Source organism: Rhinolophus ferrumequinum, chromosome 9 (assembly GCF_004115265.2).
Source record: "Rhinolophus ferrumequinum isolate MPI-CBG mRhiFer1 chromosome 9, mRhiFer1_v1.p, whole genome shotgun sequence".
Classification (NCBI taxonomy): domain Eukaryota; kingdom Metazoa; phylum Chordata; class Mammalia; order Chiroptera; family Rhinolophidae; genus Rhinolophus; species Rhinolophus ferrumequinum.
In genome coordinates this window covers 28,035,708-28,045,153 of record NC_046292.1, presented here as the reverse complement: position 1 = coordinate 28,045,153, position 9,446 = coordinate 28,035,708, and the positions used below count along the sequence as shown (strand labels likewise).

Sequence of the window (9,446 nt, the reverse complement as noted above, 5' to 3'; positions counted from 1 at the left end):
CCAGGCCGGAGAGACTCCGTGCTAGCACGGAGGACACCTGGGAAAGAGCCCCGCCCCCTGGTCAGGAGCGACCCTGGAGGCGTGCTCAAGGTTAGCCACGCCCACTGTCAACTGTAGGAGCCGGAATCCCTGGGGCCAATGAAGTGACGAAATTACTGGCTAAGCTCCACCTCCGGAGAAAGAGGACAGGTGAGTGGCTAACTCTTCTATCAGTTTTGTGTCAATGGCAAAGGCCCGTCCTTTTTCACATCAGTCCGGAAGGGATATTGGAGGGGCCGACTGGCAGGTTCTACAAGGGCGCGAGTTCCCTGCGGCCGTCAACTATCAGTGGGGATGAAGGCTAAGCTCCGCCCCTCTCTGGGGGAGCGTACCTCGGTTTCTCTGTTTGTGGCTTGGGAAGGCCGTTGGCTGGACCAGTATTCTGAGTGTGGGGAGGGGGGTCGGTGAGGGCGCGTGGGCCCAGTCCCGCGTTTCTGGGCGTCCCCGCCGCCGCCTTTCTCGCTCTGCCCGCGGCTGGGAAGGTGGAAGCTCGCCCTATTTCCTGTTTGTTCTGTGCACTGTGTGACCATAGATGGTCAGGTCTGGGGCCGCGCGAAAGCCTCCGCCCCTCGGTTTTGGAGTTCTTCCTCTGGGCGCGCAGGGTGTGTTCTCTGAGAATGAGATGAGAGGATTAGAGAAGATCCTGCTCAACTCCGCTAAAACCTAGCTTCTGTGGCAGCGTCGCCCCGGGCTGGGTGTGCCCAGCCGGCTGTCACTCCGTTCAAAGGAGGTGCCACACGGTAGCTGCAGCCCGCGGGGGATACTTTGCTTCGGGGCTCCGCACCTGGACATCAGAGCTTTGTTCCCTCAATGCTTACACTTTCCAACCAGGGATTATCCTCCCACAAAGATTTATTTCCAGAAAAATTGGCAAGTGCTACAGTTCCCACCCTTTCTGCTGAAGGGCTGTGACAGTTCCAAGCTTCAAGTTTGAATGCAGGCGTTATATGCCAGAGTCACTCATTCAATAAATACAGTTCTTATAATAAGAGCTACCATATACTGGGCGCTGAGTACATGCCAGGCCTGTACTTCAAGCTTCAAGCACATTTTCATTTAATCCTAATAGGAACTCTCTGTGGTAGGTACCATTAGGGCCTCCAGTTTTCAGATGAAGAAGCTGAATTACTTGACAAAAGTCACAAAGTAACTTGTAACTTTGAAGGGAACACATCTGTCTGACTAAATCTTTCGAGCTTAACCTCTATATGTAGACCATACTAGAATCCTTTGAGGCAATGATGCCTCTGGGTGGGGACGCATCCTGGGTTAGGTGCCTTATTAGGGATCAGACTTTTATCAGGTTACCTAACTTCTCTGAACCTGGGCCTCGTCCCAATTTTATGACTCCTAGTATGTTTAAAAGAAAACTGAAATAACAAAATAAGGTACGAAAATTGTAGGACATTTTAAATAGTTACACTTACAAAAAAAAAAAACCACAAGCACACGCACACACATACAAACTTTGACATTACAAACTTTGACTTTATTCAGACATACAAGTAACATCAAAAGGTTGTATTTGAGTGCTTCATATATGTATAACCCAGGGCAAATAGTTTCCCTGTCCCTCATTATAATTAGCTCTACATTTAGCCCTTCTACATCTCTTTCTCAATTAGAGACAGGAAATACGTAGACCATACATGCATCCGAGAGGAAGAAACAGGAAAGAGAAGGAAGGAAGAAAATTTCCCCATCTGTAAAATGGGGAAAACAATTTATAAGGTTGTCATGAAAAACAGAAGCTTAATAACCTATGTGAAACCATATTGTAAAGTGATTTTTTGGTAGAGAGCACACATGAGTCAGGAGTCAGTCAAACCCTACCCATAGGAACTTCTAATCTAGGGGACAAGTCAGACAATGTCACTGCTCTCCCGGAACTTACAGTCTATTGTGGAAACAAGTATTGCCATCTGGGGTGGTCATCAGAACATGTGCTGACTACTGGCTCCAGCTTTTTCCTCTTCACTGATCTTGCCCAGTGTCCAGTACCCACTGCCTCATCCGTGCTGGGTTGTCATCAAGCACATGTTCAGTGAGACCCTTGCATTCAGAATAGTCATTTACAGGGCTGAGATAGATAGGTAAAACATTGCAAAGCAAGCATGAATGAATAAATAGTAGTGGAGATGGCAATCTGTGACTCGCCGAGCTGAGAGGTTCCTGTAGAAGAGGAATAAGAGATAGGCTGGGGAAAAAAAAATGAGCAAGCTGTGCCAGACAAGACAGGCAAAACCTTAGTGTGAAAGCAAGGACGAACTGGTCAGATTACATTTTAGAAATACAACTCTAGCTGCAGTGTAGAGCATGGTCTTGAGTGGGCAAATAAAAAGAGGCAGGGAGACCTGTTAGGAGATAGATACAAAAATGTACGAAAGAGCTGAGATAAGGCTGTGATCTGGGGATGCAGCAAAGGGAACAATACAGAAGACACTATTCTTATAAAGGGGATAGTGAGGAGAAGAGGATGATAAGGAGGAAGACAAAAGGAAAGGGGATGATTTGATTATGAACCTTCAGATTAGATCTAGTTCCCCAGGGATAGGCTCCCATTGAATAGCCCTGTTGCCCCGAAAATAAGACCTAGCTGGACCATCAGCTCTAATGCATCTTCTGGAGCAAAAATTAATATAAGACCTGGTATTGTATTATATTATATTATATTACATTACACTATATTATATTATTATATTATACCTGGTCTTATAGTAAAATAAGACCGGGTATTATATTAATTTTTGCTCCAAAAGACGCATTAGAGCTGATGGTCCAGCTAGGTCTTATTTTCAGGGAAACATGGTACTACTTTTCCTTCTTGGCAGGTCTCACAATCCTAATTAAATAATTATTTGTGCAATTATCTTTTAATGTCTTCTCTCTGTAAGAACCTTGAGGTTAGAGTCCTTGCCTCTCTGGCTCAAGATTAATACTCAATAGATATTTATGGAACTTTTGACTACATGCAAAGGGTGAGAGGGGCCAAGGTGGCTCTGAGAATTGGAGCATGGTGAATGGAAGGTAGGAGGAAGACTGGATCGGGATTTTGAAGTCTGAACCTCAGACTTCAAAATCCAGCCTTGGGAAGAGAAAGGGAGAAAGGAGTGCACTTAATCATTTTGCAAGCAAGAATTGCCAACAGAGAGTTGATTGATTCTCACACATGCCTCTTTTTCGTGTATTTTGCCACTTTCTCATTTTGCCTAGATTTCAGCACATTCTAAACCCGCAGAATTGCTTTGTCTCTAAGGGTGCCACCCAAAATTCTTCCTTATCTTTCAGAGTTTCAGACACAGAAGTCTGGCAGTTCATCTGGAGTGTTTCCCGGCCTGGCTCAGAGGGTTGTCTGCATCTGTGCAGCCTGGCTCAGAGCCTGTCTGCATTTGGGCAGATCCCCTATCTCCCTGCCAGAAGGGGCTGAGAACAGACAATAATCTATGCGAACCCATCTTTCTTCCCCTCATAGGATGGGCCCCAGGCTCCAGCCTGAGTTAGGGTCTCAAGTCCAAAAATTATAGGTTGGCAAAAGACATATTGGCAATATAATGTAGTGGTTAAGATATAACTTTCAAAAAAAAAAAAAATGACCTAGCTTTGGTGTCACTCTGAGCTGAACCTCAATCCCAATGCTGCCACCTGCTAACTGCATCATCTTGGTCAAGTCAGTTAACCTCAGAGAAGGATATTAACACCCACCTTGAATGATTGATACCATTAGGAGAGAAAATTTATAAAATACTTGGCTCATAGTAAATAGTGAGGAGTAACAGTTATTATTCAATACAGAGAGTCTATTGTCTGTGTCCCTGGTGAAGGCTACCAGGAAGCAAAATAAGTCTGAATTCAAACTCCAGGGCTGTGTCCTTGGCTGCAAGTAAGACTAGATAAATCAGTTGGGAATATGAATGCTTTTGGATGCACATAACAGAAAAGTTGATTGTGGTGACTTTTTGGGGAAGAGAGGGGGAAGTGTGTTTTTCTAGGACCCATCAGTTCCAAGTCAAGTCATTGTCCTTCAATCTAGTTGTGGAGGCTGCAGCTCAGCTCCAAGTCCAATCGCCGTTTTCAATCTTAGTTACAGGGGACGCAGCCCACCATCCCATGCGGGAATTAAACCGGCAACCTTTTTGTTCAGAGCCCACACTCTAACCAACTGAGCCATCCGGCCGCCCCTCTGGCAGCTCAGCAGCAGCTTGTTGTTTTCAATCTAGTTGTGGAGGGCGCAGCTCACTGGCCCATGCGGGAATCGAACTGGCAACCCTGACTTTTTTTTTTATGTATATTTTTCTCACATACAGGACGAATGGAGGTACCTAGGCAGTTTTACTGGCTTAGTAATATCAGAGCTGGTATATCTGAGCTGATATCTCTGATTCAGTTTGATTTACCTTTATAGTTGCAAGTCGGCTATTGTAGCTCAAGCCATCTTTTTCCTGTTTAAGGAAAAAGAAAATAGGAAAGAGTAGGTGCGGTATGTGAAACTAGAAAGTTAAAGTTTTCTAAGGAACCCCACAAAGCATACCCGGCTTTCTGCTTTCATAGTCAGAACCAACAGTCAACACATATTTCAGCTTCCTTGTCCCTCAAAGGGACACTTCCAAGGTGTTCAGTTCACACTATTTCTGAGAGTCCCCAGAAGGACTGAGCTCCAGTTTCTCACAGCAGTAACCCTCTCATTCATAAACCCTTCACTGACTTTTCTTCCATCTCCAATTCACTTGTCTCAGGGAACGCAAACTAAAGAGAATGGGATTGGCTGGGTCTTCCACACTAGCAAAGTGACGGCGAGCATCGTCAGCTTTGATGGTATAAGGTGCACTCTCTCTGTTTGGGATATTGCCCAAATATATGAACAGGAGGCAGATACTGAGTGTCCAATAAGAATGATGGAAGTCCATGTTAACAAACCCCTGGAACGGCCCAACATCAACATATACCCTTCTTTCTATACTTACACTTCAAAAAATGAAACAAAACTCCTAACTGAAACAACCCTCCCTTATATCACCTAAATTGTCCTCACTACACTCATCCCCCATTCCAAAACAGAAATCAACCAAAGTCTCATCAGTTACTTTATCCAACTCCAAGTCTAGGATCCCTGAATAATGTTCATTCTTCTTCCAGTTCCATAATGATCCTGCTTTAGTGTTCTTCAGTCTGTGGACTGAACGTTAAAGTCAACTACCACAACATACCATGCCCTACATATATTGGAGGTAGGGAGAAGGAAGGGAAAGAAGAAAATTAGATATAGTACGTAACTGTTGAACTGACATGGCAGGAAACCTTGCTGTAGCTGATCACAAGGCATTAGTTGATAGTTTTGACTTCACATATCCACTGTCCATTCCATGCTTTCTTTGTCTTCAACCAACACCTCAGTTCATCAGGGTCATAGTAATGGGAAGAGAAAGCGGGCATGAAGGAAGCATGCTACTGTTTTACAGGCCCTGATCCAGAAGTGACATAGGTCATTTCCACTTATATTTCATGAACTAGAACTTAATCGTATAACTTACAGTTAGAGCTATAAATCAGCTTCCTGTAAGTGACCCAAGCTTTTTTTTTTGAGGGACTGGAGACCTTGGTGGTCCTGCCTGTATGATATTTCCATAATTTTCTGCATTAAACATGGCAGGAGTAAGAGGTGCTCTAGGTATCCTCCAGATTATATCCATAATCTTCCCTTCCTCTATTGCATAGTGACGATTCTCTTTTGCCTTGATAATAGGCTCACTCACCCCAGTTAATCATCATTATCAGAGATACTGGTATGTAGGTAAAGTTTAACAATAAACTCTCCAGGGATAAAATCCCTGATTGGTAGTGTATGCCAATTTCAATAGTGTAAATACTGCCACGATGGCCAATTTTAAGATATCAATGTTACGTCACTGAATGTAGAGTTGAAAAAAATACACTGTGGTATGTGGAATAATGTCCCTCCAAAGATATCCACGTCCTAATCTCTGGAATCTGTGAATATGCTACTTTACATGGCAAGAGGGACTTTACAGATGTGATTAAATTAAGGATCTTGAGATGGGGAGATTATGCTGAATTATTCAGTTAGGCCCAGTGCAGTCACGTGCATCCTTATCAGGGGAAAAAAGGAAGCAGGAAAAATCAGAATTAGAAAAAGAGATATAACATTAACATGAAAATAGAAGTCTTAGTGATAAGACCAAGGAATGTGGGCAGCCTCTAAAAGCTGAAAAAACCAAGGAACAGATTTTCCCCTAGAGTCTCCAAAAGGAACACAGCTGTGTTGATACCTTGATTTTAGTTCATTTCAGATTTCTGATCTGCAGAACTGTAAGATAATAAATTTGTGTTGTTTTAAACATTAAATTTATGGTAATTTGTTACAGCAACAATAGGAAATTAATATGTGCACATAATTGACTCCTGTAAGGCTGTATGAACAGGCTCTAACATACCACTGAATTCACCTTTTTGGGGTTTTTTTGGTCTGTTCACCTACTGGCATGACAAGCCCAAATTGGCAAATGACAATCTTAGTTTCCAATCCAATGGAACTATTTTTATGTCCTCTGGTGGGAGCATTTCTCCAGAGGGTAATAAAACTTGTGAATAGCCATGCTCAGAATCACAGAGACATGATTAAACATTTAAAAGTAGTCAGTTAGGTATAATAGAATTGCCACTTCACATTTACCCTTTGTCTTCTAGGATGCATCTATTTTGGCTATGAGTGAAACACTACCACACATTGGTTAGTGGTTCAGAACTTACAGTACATCCTGTAGTTCAGAACTCCTATCTGGCAAGGGGTTGTCTCTTACTTCTGGCCACGTATCGGCCCTTTCGTGCCTGTTGGCGCATCTTTCTACACCAGATGCATGCAGGTATGACCTGATAGTCCAAAGCTTCAACTGTTTTCTCCAAATATCTCTTGCTTTCTGCCCCAGGGCTTCTCTCATGGAATTTACCTCATGGGATGTTGTGGGAACTTGCACAACCATTCTGACTCGTGTGTCAGCCTGAAAGTGCCCACTTGAAAGTGCAAGTGAGTTAACCCTTGACCAACGAAGATAACAACTGGTGAATGGATACGTCCCCTTCCTTCCTTTGGGTGGACAATTGAGAGGCACATCTACACTATCTCAGAGTATCTCCCGGGGAATCGAGCCCCACATGCCCCCAGCAGTGACCTTCTGGATCACTCATCCGTGGACTGCCTTTCCTGGTTTGCCTGTTTTACTCTCCTAGTCTTCAACTCCTATTCCTTGGGATCACTTCTAAGTAAACTACCTGTTTGCAAGCCTTCTCTCAGGCTCTACTTTTGGAGGAAATTAAGTCTAAAAGATTTGGTAGTAGAAGTGACCCTAGAAAGCAGAGTCTCAGGCTGGGATTCTGTAACTGTATCAACAATGTATCAACAACTGTATCAACAACTGTAGACAACAATGAGGACCCCATCTTGGTGGTAAGTGGAGTGGTGATGACCCTTGACATGCAGTAGCTTCATAATTACTAAAATGCTTCCCAGTGGTATACTGTAATAAGATGTAGAAGGAAGGTGAAGCATGGATTTAAGAGGAAGGGGAGCATTTGTGTAGTCTGGGCAATGGTAATATAAGGATTATAATGTCAGTTGGCTTTGGTTAATGGCTGTTGAAATCTTGAAAAACAAAAGACAGGATCAGGTTTCTATCAATGTAAATATATATATGAAACCTGGCTTAAGTGATACACTGAACTACTTGTTCGGTTCTCTTCATCTTTTCACTTCTTTCTGTCCCTTTCCCTGACTTCTCTGCTGCATGTGACAGTTCCTAAAAATACTGACCAGTCAGAGGTTCTTTATTCCCTTACTCTTTCCAATGATGAATTCCCCTAAAGTCTCACGTCTTTAGTTATTATCTCCATTCTAATGTCTGTCTGGTATGTCTGCCATCCTTTTATGTAGCTTTAGGTTCTGGAACATCTTGAAATGTGCTAAATGACATTGGACAGTGTATCAGTAAATCGCCACACGATGGCAGCCTTGCTAATTTGGGCTGCACTGAATCCAGTTATCCACTCCTTCGAGTTGGAGGGGGTAGGAGCACTTCTAATAAGACCTTAATCTTACTTATTGAATATTTGTCAATACGGAGTCTTTTAATATATTGGTATTTGTTTGTTTGTTTTTAATATTCTCAAAAGTTAAGTATATTCCCCTCTGCAGATGAGATAATTGAGTTGAAAATAGTTAACTTGCTCAAAGTCAGGACCTAGATTACAGATCAATTTTCTGACTCCAAAGCCAATTCTCTTTCCATTACATAAGTGAATCTCAAGCTGCAATGGTATTATTTAAAGTTTTTTTAGTTTGGGTTTTGTTTTTTTAAATTACAAGTAACAGGAAAACCAACTTGAGCTGGCTTAACAACAACACAACAAAGCATGTGGGAGTGCCTCATGGAAACATAGGCAGAAACAATGCTTCGAGTATAAAAGAGAGAATAACGCCAGAAACTGGAAAGCCTTCAAGATCTGGGGGAGGAGGGACAGAAAAATGGGGGAGGGAAAAGGAAAAACTGGGGAGGCCTAAGAGATCAAGCTCTGTCCCGTCTACTAGAATGGCCCCATCTTAATGCAACTTACATATTGAGCCCCATGCAAGGCTCGTTTTGAAAAATAAGGCTTAGCTATGTTAGACTATACTTTTAAACCACTGGTATAATATAAGAAGCCTGTTACACATTTAGGGGCTATTGGTTTTTGTTTTGTTTTTTTTTCTAATTTTTCACTCTAATAAGTAAACCGATAAGTGATCTTTCATATTATAGGCAGTGCATGATGTCATCAAGTACTTCCATTTCTCCTGGCCCTTACGACATCCCTTAAAGGAGGAAAAGAATGGGGGTATAACCTCAGGCAATTCTAGTCTGTGCCCAATGCCAGGGCTACTTGGGCCTTCCATGATTGTCAGCCAGTCCAGAAATACTTAGTGAGCATCTAAGTACATGCCAGACACTCCTGGGCACTATGGATACAATGGTGAATAAAACAGGCACAGTCTGTCATCATGGAACTAACAATCTAGTGAGGAAGACAGACATGAAAGGGATATTCCACTAAATAATTACAAGAATCACAAGCAAAGTGCAGCCAAACAGAAGAAGTTCAGAAGGTTAAGGAAACAGTGAGCTGACTTAATCTAGGGGAATTAAGGCAGGCTGCCCTGAAGAAATGTTATTTAATCTGAGACCTGAAGGATGACTAAGAGTTAGCCAAACAAAGAGATTGGAGAAGAGTGTTTGAGCAGAGAGAAAAAGTGTGAAAGTCCAAATGTGAGAGAAAGCTCAGCAGGTTCGAGGGATTGAGGCAAGATCGGTGTGGCTGGACACAGACTAAAGGGAAATGATGAGATTGAAAGGAAAGAGACA

General features: G+C 42.7%; 1 long non-coding RNA gene across 2 annotated transcripts in view; it reads left to right on the top strand.

Moving 5' to 3' along the window:
* The first annotated feature begins 1 nt into the window (after nucleotide 1).
* The window catches only part of LOC117026675 (uncharacterized), a 50,515-nt gene continuing 41,070 nt past the window's right edge, over nucleotides 2-9,446 (top strand). For both annotated transcript variants that reach the window (XR_004423804.1, XR_004423805.1), the window contains exon 1: nucleotides 2-189. This is a non-coding gene — a long non-coding RNA (uncharacterized LOC117026675). The remainder of the gene's footprint in view (nucleotides 190-9,446) is intronic.